We start from the raw sequence: 11,739 nt of genomic DNA on the forward strand, positions 1-11,739 counted from the left end.
AGGTCTGGTCCCCAGCAGGCATCAAGGAGGAGGGTGAGGAGACACCTCTCAGCGCATGTTCTCTCCTTCCCTTTGGGATGTTTGTCTCTGTTTCCCTAGGTATTTACTTGTGTTTTTCTCCAACTGTTTCCTGTGTCATGGAGCTTTAAAGAAGACATATTGTACGTCCTAAAAAGAAGCAGTAAAAATAATTTAACTTATTTCTTCCATGTCGGAGTGTATTAATTCTTGCTTACATAAGGAAATACAAAAAACAAACTGTAAACAAGGAATCATTTGGAATCAGATTATTCATGAATAATGGCACACATTCTCATCTAAGATGTGGAGGGAGGATGCTAGTTTTACTGCCAGTGGCTTTAAAAAATGTTTTTCTTTTTCAAAGGAAATTACTCAGAATGTAATAAAAACATGTTTTCTGCTCTAAAAGGATTAATTTACCTTTTGTGTCATGAGGAAATAAATGCAATCAATACCCCAATTCTCCTTCTCTATGGAGAAAGACAGTTTCCAAGTCTGAAACCTAGGAAATGGTCGCTAGCATTGATATTCCAATAGTCAAGGAGCCCTGGTGGTGCAGTTGTTAAGCACTTGGCTGCTAACTGAGAGGTCGGTAGTTCGAACCCACCAGCCACTCTGAAGGAGAAAGATGTAGCAGTCTGCTTCCGTAAAGATTACTGCCTTGGGAACACTATGGGGCAGTTCTATTCTGTCTTCTAGGGTCGCTATGAGTTGGAATCAACTAGATGGCACCCAACAACAACAGCATCCTAATAATCAGATTCTGTATCTCTTATGATTTCTGTGTTACTCAGTCTCATCTCGCTTCCCAGAAGACTTAAGGGGATCTCTGGACCCTCTTTCCCTTCATGACTTCCCCTCCCTTCCTTTGTTCACTTCTCCCTCATTAGCACCTAGACACTGAGAACAACTAGAGACCCAGCATGTGGAAGGAGGTAAGTTAATCACTGCGGGCTCCAGAGAGTAAGATTCTTCCCCATCTCTAACACCAGCCAACCGTGTGACCTTGGACTTGTTCCCTAACCTTGCTACCCCTCACTTCCCTCACTTGCAAAAGAGGGGTAAAAACAGTACCTACCACATAGGGGAAGCCCTAGTGGTGTGGTGGTTAAGTGTTCGGCTGCTAACTAAAATGTCGGCAGTTCAAATCCACCAGCTGTTTCGTAGAAACCCTATGGAACTCGGGACTCGGCCCAGTACATTTTGGACAGAACCAGTGTCAGTGGAGTTGATTCCGACTCATGGTGAGCCCATGTGTGTCACAGTAGAACTATGCTCCATAGGGTTTTCAATGGCTGTGATCTGTCAGAAGTAGATCGATTGTCAGGCCTTTCTTCATGCCTCTGGGTAGACTAGAACCTCCAGCCTTTCAGTTAGGAGCTGAGCACATCAACCATTTACATTACCCAGGGACTGGCCTCATTTTACTGGAGCCATTGCTATTTGCCTCTTCTCCTTTATGCCTAGAAGTAGACTTCTTGTCTAAAAACATTTGCTTTAATTTCTGTCTTTCCCACAAGCAGAGTTCAACCCCTAGTTGCCCCAAAGATATTTTAAAGGTAAATTTAGGATTGTTCTTACTAATTTTCTTTTCTTTGGTTTTACCTTTATTGAATCCCAGACCCAAGAGTTGGAAGGATCCTTCAAAATGCATCCATTCATCCATCCACTGAACAAATCTTTACTGAGCATCCACTACGTGTCAAGGGCTGTACTAGGGCCTTGGAATAGAGATGTGAACAAAACACACGAGAGCCTTGCCCTCATGGTGCTTACAGTTTGTGAGGAGACAGGCACTGAACAATCCATTACAGGTACATCTCGGTTTGTCCGGGACTTACCTAGTCTTAGTACTGAAAGTCCTGCATCCTAGGAATCCCCTCAGTCCCTGGCAAACTGGGATGGGTGTTCACCCTAATTACAATTGGGATGAAAGGAAAAGATACCATGAACACTTCCAACCAGGGACCTGTCCCAATCTCCAGTGTCAGAGGTAACTGGCCAGAGAAAGTGTCATTCAGTATAGATCAGTGTGGACCAGACAGATGAGTAGGGGTTAGTTGAAAAAGGACACAGTGGAGAGGGGGAAGGCAGGTCAAGGGTATAAGAAGAGGGACTGCTTATACAAGGGCCTGGGCTGGAGGAAACCAAGGAAGCAGAGAAAAGAAAACCAAGCAGGTGAGGAGATAGAGGAACCCTGGTGGCGCAGTGGTTAAGTGCTCAGCTGCTAACTGAAAGATTGGTAGTTCAAATCAACCAGCTGTTCCTCAGGAGAAAGATGTGGCAGTCTACTTCCATAAAGATTGCTGCCTTGGAAATCCTATGGGGCAATTCTACCCTGTCACATTGGGTCACTATGAGTTGGAATTAACTTGACCTTGAGGGCAATGAGCTTGGGTTTTTTTTTTTTTTTGATTTGAGGAGATAGAGACAGAGGGATGAGAGTGGAGAAGTAAGTAGGCAAGCTTTGAAAATTGCCTGTGAAACTGTTTGTGTATGTCTGTATTTCTGCAGAAAAAGAGTCATAGCTTTCAGTAGTTTCCAGAAGAGCTTCATTGACCAAAGTAAGCTGACAAGCATAGTGGAGTCTGGTTACCAAATTCAAATCCTAGCTGCCTACTTCATAGCATTGTGTCTTTGGCCTCCATTTTGTCACAGGGACGATAATAACAGTGACTTCAGTGGGTTGTTTGAGGATTCAACGGGATTGTCTACGGAAAGCATTTAGAATTGTGATTTGCCATGCAGGAAGCACTACATAAGTGTTCATGCAATTTTTAAACCAACTTTATTGAGGTATAGCTTATGTGCAAGTAACTGAACCCATTTAAATTGTACAGTTCAATGAGTTTTGACAGCTGCATTCGCCACAATCAAGAGTCAGCTATCACTGTATCTTTGGTGTAATTATATTTACTTTATGGCCTTGCTGTGAGGATTCGTGGTGCTCAGAACAGTGCTGGGCATGCAGTCTATACTCAATAAATGTGAGCTATTTTTATCGTTATCATTAGCTAGTCAAAGTCCCTCATTAGGGAGAGTTACCTAGAAGCTTAGGAGTCCCTGGGTGGTGTGAACGGTTGACGTGTTCGATTGATAACCAAAAGGTTGTCAGTTGGAGCCCACACAGACCTGCCTCAGAAGAAAGGTCTGATGATCTACTTTTGAAACATAAGCCATTGAAAACCCAATGGAGCACAGTTCTACGCTGACACACCTGGGGTCACTATGAGTCAGAATTAACTAGACAGCAACTGACTTGGGTTTTTTTTTTTACGTAGGATTTGTTTCCCTGGGTGGTACAAATGGTTAACACACTCAGTTATCAGCCCAAAAGTTGGCAGTTTGAGTCCACCCAGAGGCACTTTGGAAGAAAGACGCGGCAATCTACTTCTGAAAAATTAGTCATTGAAAACCCTATGGAGCACAATTCTACTCTGACACAAATAGAATCGCCTTAAATCGGAATGAACTCAACAGCAACTGATTACCTAGAAGTGCAGAGGAAAGAAGGAAGCATCTATTTTGGGAAGACAAAACAGCCTAAGATACTTCTGAGAAAGTACTAGTGATGTCCAGCCAGGCAGCAGAAGGAGAAAGGACCCCATGGTCTGACCTGCCCCCTGTTCAGGCTCCAAAGGTCTCCGCAGCTTGTTCCCTTTCTAAATACAGATGTGAGCACAGGGGGTGATTGCCAGGATCCCCAGCAGCATCTTGTGCCGTCACTGGTCAAGGGGCTCAGTGAGGGAAAGCAGACCCCCAGGAAGGGACTCGAAAGGTTACTACCAACGGAGACACCCCCCCTTTCCTTCTGCTGCTTTGATGGAGCTGCCAGATAATTGCCTTCCATGTGTAACCCCAAGCTTTATGTTTTAAAAAAAAGTCTTGCCAAAAAACCAACAGTGTAGACTCCTGGGAAAACAAACAATAGGAGAAATACTTTCGTCAAGGCAGGAGCCCTGCAGTGGCTGGCTGCTCTTACAGATAAGCTATCTGTTCACCTTTCATAAATGTCAGACTTGAAATAAAAAAGACAGGGTAATGAGGTCTCATTTCCACAGAAGCAAGCATGCACCTACTAATTAACCCACAGACCACTAACAAACGTGCTGTTTCGATGCTGTTGCTACAGTTCTCAGATACACAAATAGCTTGGGCTCAAGTGATCTGTGTTTTCTTACCCTCCTCTGCTATTTTTGAAATATTTTAAATGGTCCTGGTGATTCAACATCTATTCATTCATTCAGCACGTAGTTGCATAATACCCACTGTGGGCAAGGCATTGATTGGAGTTGTTGGGGATCTTTATGAGGCTGTATTTTGTAGACTAGAGGCTTTGGAGCCCAAGAAGTTGGGGGGGTGAATTTTACCCTTGCCATCCAACACATAGGTTAAAATGATACAAGGCTCAATTTATTCATGTGTTGTTGTTAGTTACCACCAGGTCAGCTCTGACTCATGGCAACCTGAAGTATAACATAACAAAACATTGCCTAGTCCTGCGCCATCTTTGTGATCATTGGGCTCATCTGCCAGCACTATAGCAAACAATATTCTATTGTGATCCATAGAGAATTCATTGGCTAATTTGTGAAAGTAGATTGCCAGACTTTCTTTGTATTCTATCTTAATCTAGAAGCTCCGCTGAAACCTGTCCACCATGGGTGACCTTGCTGGTATTTGAAATAACTGTGGAATAGCTTCCAGCATCATAACAGCATGCAAGCTACCATAGTATGAGAAATTGAAAGATGGGTGGTGGATTATTCAGGTACTTAGATAAAATGGTGACAATGCCACTCTTTTTTAAGCTGTTGTTGGAGTTAAATAAGATAATAGAAGTAAAATGTCTAGCGTGTAGAAAGTGGTACTTATTACAAAGAAGGAAGAGGTCAAGTAGAAGATGAAGGAAATGAGAAGGAAGAAGGAGGAAGAAGGGGAGATAGTGCAGGTGGAAAAGAGGAGGAAAATTAGTAAGGATGGAGATAGAGGCGAAGGAAAAGACAAGCTCTCTGTCTCATTGACTTTTGGATCACGTGAGGAAGATGGACACATCTACAGATTACTAGCGTACAACTGGTGATGAGAAAGACGTAGAGAATTATAACAGACACTTTAAAGAGGCCAACGAAATCTTACATTGGGATTGGGAGGCAGAGGTTGGGGGTAGTGAGAACATCAGGGGATGATGGTCTTTGGAGTCCTTGATAGGTGGCGAGATTGGACAGGTAGAGATGGGCAGGGAAAGGCACTCTAGACAGAGTTTGGGAAAGCTTGAGCAAAAACCCAGAGACTGGATTGAACAGGGTGTGTTTACCACATGGGAAGGAATCATAGCTGGCTTGGCAGGTGGGACATGGTGGAAGATAAGGCCACGAAGATATGGTCCACCTAGACTCTGCAGACCTTGAACACTTTATTCTAAAACCAAAAAAACCAAACCCGTTGCTGTTGAGTCAATTCCGACTCATAGCAACCCTATAGGACAGAATAGAACTGCCCCATAGGGTTTCCAAGCAGCAGCTGGGGGATTCCAACTGCCAACCTTTTGGTTAGCAGCCAAATGCTTAAACACTACACCACCAGGGATCCAGTATTCTATAAAGGGAGCTTTTTCTTTTTCTTTTTTTTTTTTTTTTACTGTAGAAACAATGATGCTCCCTTATCTCTGCAAAGCATTTTATTTCTTTATAAAGAAATCTTTCATGAATTAGTGTATTTAATTCTAACAACCCTTTGAGGAAGGAGCTTTTTATCCTTGGGAATATATCTAAGAAAGACTTCTGTAGACAATGGATGCCCAACACATGGATAGACGATTGGCTTGAAAAAACTAAACGCTGATTAGGGCTGCGTTGTGAGATATAGTCCAAGGCTTGATCCGGTGTGGAGAGCAGACCTGGAGAAGTGACAGAATGATTGGAGATGGAGGGGGAGAATGGGGAGAGTGTGACAAGCCCATAAGCTTCTTCCCAGCAGTTCTACCAGAATATGGGGACCATTATGCTTAGAAGATTAGAGTCCCTGGGTGGTACAAATGGTTAATGCACTCAGCTGCTAACCATAAAGTTGGCGGTTAGAGTCCACCCAGAGGCACCTTGGAAGAAAGTCTTGGCAAGGTACTTATAAAAAAAACAGCCGTTGAAAACTCTACGGAGCACAGTTCTACTCTGATACACAGGAGGTGACCATGAGTCAGAGTCGACTCTATGGCAGCTGGTACCAGATATGCTCAGAAGACTAGGAAACTCATCTTGATTTTTCTCTGTTCTTTCTGTTCCTCTCACAAAATAGAATTTAATGTTTGTTGAACGAATGAAGAGATGTAATAATGCGTTAGAAAAGGAAACTGGGTAGATGGCATTAGAACTTAACCAGTTTATGGACAACAGTGGGATCACACATTTTAAAAATTTCTGCTTACCAAACTCAGGACTTCTCTTCTCCCCCACCCCACGACACTCCACTCTCCTAGCAGAAAGTCCGTCTACTTTGCTACTATTTTTAAGTTTCTTAGGGGCAGTTCCATGTACCTGTGATTCAGTCCCCCATGCTGCCTGGCTGAGGGATGACAACTCTGTTAAGTAAACTTCTCCAAGCTGGACTCTACAACCTCTGTGTCCCCGCCCCCACCCCGGCCCAAGCAGGTGCCTGCTGGGCTTATTCACCTCACACACTGTGTTGAGCTGCAAATGGAGCCAGAAGCTGGGAGACTGCCCCCGATGCACCACTCCCCTCCTCAGGGTGAACCAAGGGACCTCATGATATCAGGAAAGAACTAGCACTACCTTTGCAAGAGCCACCAGCCCCCACCTCACAAAGATGTCCGCTGGCAATGGTTTCACTATAGGCCTCCTCTCCAACCCTAGGAATTGGGGTAAGATCAGCTTCTTCCACCCCATCCTTCTTTCTCTCTACCTCTTGTCCTGGTTTTCAATATGGCCTCACAGACAGGCTTGTCGTTGTTGTTAGCTGCCATTGAGTTGACCTCTGACTCACGGAGACTCTATGTCAACGGGATCCCCAGTTTATGGCAACCTCATGCACAATGGGATCAGACCATTGGGATCTATCGGGTTTTCATTGACTGATTTTTGGAGTTAGGTCACCAGGCTTTTCTTCCTAGTTCCAATTCTTCCTAGTCCGGAAGCTTCGCTGAAACCTAACACACAAGCCTCCACTGACAAATGGGTGGTAGCTGCACTTGTGGGGCATTGTCCGGGAATGAAACCCAGGTCTCCCGCATGAAAGGAACTATGCCAATATCCCCAAATCTCAACGAGGGGAGGGGGCAGTCCAGGGTAACTTTTCTCCCAAGAGGCTCCTCTGGCCTTATATAAATTTGGGGGGTGCGAATAAAGGAGAAAAATTGCCCCATTCTACTCTGCAACATCCAAGCCTCAAATGAAAATGTATGTGTTGAGTGGTTCAGGGCATAACTCCATCTATCAAGAGCACCTCGGCCTCCGGGCCTGTCAAACCGCCTGTTAACAGTCATTTCCAACACACCCTACACATTTGCTTTCCTCAAACTAGATAATTAAACTGCTCTTCCTTGGACCTCAGGGACTGTGTTCTAGCCTCCAGGCACATGGCTTGGTGACTGCCTCCCGCCTTGGCAGACCCCCGTCTCCCTGGGGCTGGCGTCTCCTGCCTCCCGCCAGCCAGTTCTCAGTTTCACAGGCTCCTGAATCACCCTCCTCCGAAACATTTTGTTCCAAGGTTTTTTTTTCTTCCCAGCCTGCCATAAACACATGGAATTATTTTTTTTAATCTGAAATTCATTTTCAGTCTTCTTTTATAGATCTGTCATTTATACAATGGCTGGAAAACTTTCTAAAATCAAATATAATTTATGAACCCCTTCTTTTCGGCATAATGTCATTTTGTACATTAAAATGATAATGACTGAAGGGCTCGCAAGTGTCTCTCCCGAGGGGGGGGGATGGGGACGTGAGGGGGAGACGGTGGGTGGGGGGCGGGGCTGGTCCCTCTGAAACAAGTCCCACTGTGTCTGTGCTCAGCACCCACCAGGGGCTTTCAGGAAGGGAAGAAGATAGAAAAATATATTTTTCACATCTTCTGACGTGAGAATAACAGTGAAAAGCAACGTATACCGCTTACACGAGAGTAAACCCGTGAGGCCATTTACACACACAGTTTTAGAATTATACTTGACTTTTTAAAAAAAATCCTTTGAGGTTGTTGAGGGCAGCAGAGTGTCCTGGAGGGCTTCTCAGCCTCGGCTGCATATTAGAATCACTTGGCGAGTTGTTTAAAAAATACAGATTCCCAGGCCTCCTACCCGCCCCCCATTCTGGTCCAGGCATAGGTATTTCTTTATAGCTCCCCAAGTGAATCTGATGTGCAGCCTGGGCTCAGAACCTCTGGAGGAGCGGCCCTCAGAAGATGGGCTTTAATCCCAATCAATATAGTTGACGCGTTGCATGAGCTTGGGTCAATCATAAAAGCAAATGCTTATATAACCCTTACCGTGGGCCAGGTACTGTTTTAAGCTTTGTCCACGTATTGACTCCTCTTACCAACCTATGAGGTAGGTACTGTTACTATCCTGTTTCTCAGACATAGAAACTGAGGCTCAGAGAGATTAAGTAACTTGCATAAAGGCACACAGCCAGTAATTGGCTGAGCTGGGATTTGAAGCCAGGCAATCTGACCCTTGGGCCTATGCTCTACCTACTACTCCAGCTGCCTTCCTAAAGGATTTAAGTGTCTGTTTCTAAGTATCCCAAATATTCGTTAGTTTCCTCACCTATAAAATGAGGTGAACTTGACTAGGTGATTTGTAAAGTTCCGTGTCCCCATTTTAAAGATGAAGAAAATGAGGCACAGAGAAATAAAGTTTCTTGCTGCCATCACTTTGCCAATGAGTCAGGGCAGAGCTAGCTCTCCAACCCAGATCTCCAAGTCCTAGCATGGAGTTCTTTCCGCTATGTCACAGTAAAATAAGTTGGAGAAGGTGTTCGCCTCTAAAACATCCCACAGGACATTGAACTACTGCATGAAAATAGCTCAAGTCCCGGATTTAAAACAGTGACACAAATCTCACACCCATGTGCTTCTTGTATCTTCCCGGAGACAGATTTAAAGTGGTATTTAAATGCATACATTTTTCGCCCTGACAGGGACCACAACAGAGAGTCCCTGATGGAGCAGGAGAAAAGTGTGGAGCAGAACTCAAATTCAAGTAAAAAGACCAGACTTGATGAGACTGGAGGAACCCCTGAAGCCATGGCCCCCGCATGCTCTGTTATCCGAGAACTAAAACCATTCCCGGAGCCCACTCTTCAGACAAATTTTAGACTGGACTATAAAACATAAAATAATACTCGTGAAGAGTGTGCTTCTGAGTTCAAGCAGACACATGAGACCAAATGGACGGCTCCTCTCCGGAGGCAGGATGAGAAGGCAGGAAACTGCCAGGAGCTGGTTGGATGGACATGGAAAACCCAGGGTGGAAAGGGGGAGTGTGCTGTCACGTTATAGGGATTGCAACTAATGTCACAAAACAATACGTGTACATATTTTTGTATGAGAAATTAACTTGAGCTGTAAACTTTCACCTAAAGCACAATAAAAAAACAAAACAAAAAAAAAAAAACCAAATATACACATTTTTATTGAGCACCTACTGTTTATGGAACTCTGATCTAGGTGCTATGATGAGTAGAAGAGACAAGAGAAGTATGGCCATGTCTGCACTGAAGAAAAACACAGAGAATATGACACATGGGAGAAGACAGCTCTCCACACACCTGTATGCCAGCATCGTGAACATCCTGTAGCCCAGTTCTCTACCTCTCCCTTCCTAACTCCTCCCCGATGAGGGAAGAGAAGTTGTTGCTCAAGGCAACAGATGCATGGAATTTACTGGAAGTCCTGGTCAGTGTGTGTGTGAAAAAGCCATAGATCTTGCCCAGTCTTTCCTTTCCTTCCGTTCCCTGTCATGGACCCAGGCCAATCTTCCCTTCTGTCTCTCCACATGCATGCTTGAGTCTGTGGTCACTTTTGGGTTCCATGCTGAGCAGCGGTGCAGAAGATGGTCAGAAGTCCTGCTTTGGAGTCAGAGTCCAGGCGCCACGAATGCCAGGAGGAGCACCCTTTCAGACCTCAGGAGTCTGAAGATATGCACTCTCATCTCAAATTTTTCCAGAACTCTAGGTTAAAAGTCATGCTTCCAGACCTCTGCTCTACCCCCCATTGTCCTGTGAGTCACCAAGATGACTAGTACTACACTGTAATAAGAAGCATTATCCTAAATGGTCTCCTGTGATTGTGTCAACAGGACAAACACTAAAACAGAAATATAGCTTCAGGTTTTGCCCTAGAAGTCACTTGGTGCTTATTCAGATCAATGGGTGCTTACGTCCAACCAAGCTCTTACACTTGGTCTCAGATACTTAGCCAAATACAAAGGGGAAAAAGTAATTTCCTATTCCTAAGAAAAAAGGCTTATAAGAAGGAGGAGAAAGAAGATCAGAAGGAAAGGAAAGATGAATACAGAAAAAAGTGATTCTTGGCCATTCACCACCACCTCTTTAGAAACAACATTTGTTTGAGTTCAACGCACATGAATGAAAAAATGTGGATTAAATTCCCCTTAAAGCACCCATATGCTTAGAATTTTGAGGGAAAACAGGCCCAGAGCCAAATTCATTGCGGTTCTGGTCAAGCTCAGGGGGAGGTACATCACACACACCAGGGCTGCCCTCACCCTGGACTCCTGAGAGACCTGCACCCACCTCAGGTGGTGTCGTGGATACTGGAGAACTGGGGGACAACAAAGTTTGTCTTGAGCATCTCGCTGCCAAGCAGCCAGAATTCACGAGTTCTCACAACACGGCCAAAGTGCCGGAAGGGACAGATTTGGCCAGGATGGACTCTTGGCTCTTCATTTCAGCTGAAAATATGAAACCAATGCTTGGCCTTTTCTCTGAACTTACAAAAGACGAGTTCTGAGAAATGGAGGCATCAAACCTAGGCCCAGTGATAGATTTACTATCAGATATAGTATGAAGTTGGACATCTGGGCTTCTGGTTTGCATAGCCCACAGATTTTTATGAGCCTAAAAAACAAAACAAAAAATAAATAGTTGCCTTGGAGTCTGCTCTGACTCATGGGGACTCCATGTGTGTCAGAGTAGAACTCTGCTCCATTTGGTTTTCAATGCTGATTTTTCAGAAGTAGAAGTAGATTTCTTCAGAGGTGCCTCTGGGTGAACTCGAACCTCCAACCTTTTGGTTAGCTGTCGAGCATATTAACCGTTTACACACCCACGCACTTCTTTAAAAGCCTACTCTCATATATACAGGCCTATGAGTGACTTTTTTTTTTTTTTTAACAAAGAAAAGTTTATTTCTTCACAGTAAGGTAGGCTAAAAGTTCAGATTCGGGGTGTCAGCTCCAGGGGAAGTGTTTCTCTCTCTGTTGGCCATTTCGTCAATCTTCCCCTGGACTAGGAGCTTCTCCGCGCAGGGATCCCATGTCCAAAGGACACACTCTGCTCTCGGCACTGCTTTCTTGGTGGTATGAGGTACCGAACTCTCTGCTTGCTTGCCTTTCCTTTTTTTCCTTTTGATTTTTTATTTTTATTGTTCTACTTTAAGTGAAAGTTTACAATTTAAGTGACTCTCATACAAAAATTTTTACACACATTGTTTTGTGACCCTAATTGCTCTCCCTATACTGTGACAGCC

This window comes from Trichechus manatus, unplaced genomic scaffold (assembly GCF_000243295.1).
Source record: "Trichechus manatus latirostris isolate Lorelei unplaced genomic scaffold, TriManLat1.0 scaffold00014, whole genome shotgun sequence".
Lineage (NCBI taxonomy): Eukaryota > Metazoa > Chordata > Mammalia > Sirenia > Trichechidae > Trichechus > Trichechus manatus.